This window comes from Myotis brandtii, unplaced genomic scaffold, assembly GCF_000412655.1.
Source record: "Myotis brandtii unplaced genomic scaffold, ASM41265v1 scaffold1047, whole genome shotgun sequence".
Lineage (NCBI taxonomy): Eukaryota > Metazoa > Chordata > Mammalia > Chiroptera > Vespertilionidae > Myotis > Myotis brandtii.
Window position 1 is genome coordinate 122,234 of NW_005353525.1, and position 3,054 is coordinate 125,287.

At 44.8% G+C, this 3,054-nt stretch overlaps 1 pseudogene; it reads right to left on the reverse strand.

Moving 5' to 3' along the window:
• Positions 1–1,751: 1,751 nt before the first annotated feature.
• LOC102254618 overlaps positions 1,752–3,054 on the reverse strand; it is a 4,180-nt pseudogene continuing 2,877 nt past the window's right edge.

The following is a 3,054-nucleotide window of genomic DNA, read 5'->3' on the forward strand; positions in this document are numbered from 1 at the left end:
GCCCAGGGGGAGGTTTCAGCCTCAATCTCTAACCATCCCCATTTTCTAGGAGTTCTCTGTCTTTCCTGGCTGCAGACTGTCTCTCAGCTGAATCTCCTTTGCTTGTTCGGGCTGTATGTTACCCGTTTCAGCTGCTCGCCCTTATCTGCTCTGGGACAAAGCACCAACACGTCCGTCTAAACCTCCGCCATTTTCCGAGTAAATGGCATTTTCATACACTACTGCTATATGGCTATTATTAGGTATCCATATACCTAATAAATGAGGGGGGTCTACTATAATGTAAATATGTCAATATATTTAGAGAAGGGCAAATCACAAAATAATGGGTACACTTTTGATTTTAAAAAACAAGCAGTCCCATCAAACACAAATACTATATATATATATATATTCCAATTTTTAAATGGTTCCTATTTTTTTGTGTGTGTGTGAAGAGTTGCAGTTTTTATGTGGGAAAGGGGGTGGGATTGATTATAAATAAAAACTAGAGGTCTCTCTTACCTGAGAATACAGATTTAATTTCTTCCAAAATAAAAATGTTAAAATGTTTTGCTTATAGCCAAATGAGGTATGTTAGGAAATTAGACTTTTAAAAATGTAGCTTACAGTAATAATACTTTTTTTCACTGAATTTGGGCTAGGGAAAGAATTATAACTGTTTCAATCACATTGTCACTGACACACAGTCTAGACAATGGTTTGCCTCTGGGGGATGGAATCAGCATGAATGAGCAGCATATGAACTTTATCCACAGGTTGCTGAAGAAAGATGAAAATCTTAAGAGCAAATCATTAAACAATGTTATGGGAAACAGAAGACACTAAGTACATGACCAAATAAAGATGTCTTCTATCATCCTTACACAAAGTAGAATCCATTGCATTTTCTCTATGAAGAATAAACTTGGCTTCTAGGTGGGGGGGACTGAGAGGGCACAAACATGTGCAGACAAATGACAAGCAATTACTGGTGAGACAAATTCTGATATGTAGAATGAAAATATGAACACATTTTTAAAAACACTTTTTCATTTATTGATTTGAGGGAGAGAGAAACATTTGTTGTTCCATCTATGCATGCATTCATTGGTTAAATTTTGTATGAACCCTGACATTTTAACCTACTGAACTAACTGGTCAGAGCATCAACACTTAATTTTTAAAAATATATATTTTATTGATTTCAGAAAAGAAGGGAGGGGGATAAAAGATATAGAAACATAAATGATGAGAGAGAATCATCAATTGGATACCTCCTGCACATCCCCTCCTAGGTATCAAGCCCACAACCTGGGCAGTGCCCTGATGAAGAATTGAACCATGATCTTCTGGTTCATGGTCAACGCTCAACCACTGAGCCATGCCAGCCAGCAATTTTAAAAAGAAGTAATCATATACTTCATTCAATTTTACTTATTTATTTAGTTGTTTGTTTCTTTTAACTGGTTTTAGAGAGAGAGTAAGAGAAGAGAAACATCAATTTACTGTTCCACTTATTGATGCATTCATTGGTTGATTCTTGTATGTGCTCCTGACTGGGGCACAACCCAGAATCTTGGTATATTGGAACAATGCTCTGTCTAATCAACTGATCTACCCAGCTAGGATTTCAAATTCATTCCATTTTAATCTTTAATATTGAACATTATTGCTTTAGAAAAAATTTCCCCTGCATCAGGAATAGAATGCTAATTACATAAAATATCCTTTATAATAAAGCGGTAATGTGCAAATTAACCCTCATGCCCTCACAAGATGGCTGCCTACAACCAGACCAGCAGAGAGGTTAGTGAGTGATGACCAAACGACTGAACAGCAGGCTTCATGGGGTGACCAGGCTGGCGGGGAGTGGCTGTGAGGGGCGACCAGGCTGACAGGGGGGAAAGTTGTGGGAGACCAGGCCAGCAGGGGGAACAGTTGGGGGTGACCAGGCTGGCAGGGGGGTGCAGTTTGGGGCAACCAAGCCAGCAGGGGGGACAGTAAGAGGCGGCCAGGACAGTGGAGGGGCAGTTAGGGGCAACCAGGCTGGTGTGGGGAGGGGGTGCAGTTAGGGATGATTAGGCCAGCGGGGAGGGGGAGGTTAGGGGTGACCTGGCCAGAAGCGAGGGACAGTTGGAGATGACCAGGCTGCTGAGGAGGGGGGCAGTTAGGAGCAACCAGACTGGCAGGGAAGGGGCAGTTGGGGGCAACCTGGCTGGCAGCAAGGGGCAGTTAGAGGTGACCAGGCAGGCAGGGGGGGCAGTTAGAGGACAATCAGGCCAGCACGCAGAGGAAATGAGGGGCGATCAGGTTGGCAATCGGGGTGGGGGGGCAGTCAGGGGCGATCAGGCCGGCAGGCAGGCAGGTGAGCGATTAGGAGCTAGTGGTCCAGGATTGTGACAGGGATGTCTGACTGCCAGTTTAGGCCTGATCCTGTGGACCTCCCCGTGCACCGGGCCTCTAGTACATATATAAAAAGTAGTTCTCTGTTTTTCCAGAAAAAGAACAATAATTTCTAGAATATTCAAGTGTTTTGTTTTAATCATAAAGTCTTGGTTATCTCATTTATTAGCTCTGTAACTTACATATTTCAACATTTTAAGATAACCATTACAATCTACAAATGTAAGGTGCCATTATTGAGTAAATAGATCCCATGAGTGAGTTTGTCCCTTCTCCCACCCATATATGGAGCAGCAATATGGTTAGTTTAATTTTATGAGTATACTAGAGGTGCACAAAATTTGTGCATGGGGGCAGTGTCCCCTCAGCCTAGCCTGCACCCTCTCCAATCTGGGACCCCTTGGGAGATTGGGCCTAAACCGGCAGTTGGACATCCTTCTCACAATCCTGGACCACTGGCTCCTAATCGCACACCTGCCTGCCTGATTGCCCTTAACAGCGCCCCACTGCTGGCCAAGTTGCCCCCAATGGCCCCCTTCCTGCTGGCCTGGTTGCTCCTAAATGAACCCCCCGCCTGCCAGCCTAGTCACCTCTTACTGCCCCCCTCTGCTGGCCTGGTTTCCCCCTCCCTGCCCCCCCCCCCCCCCCCCCCCCGGCCCCCCCCCTCCC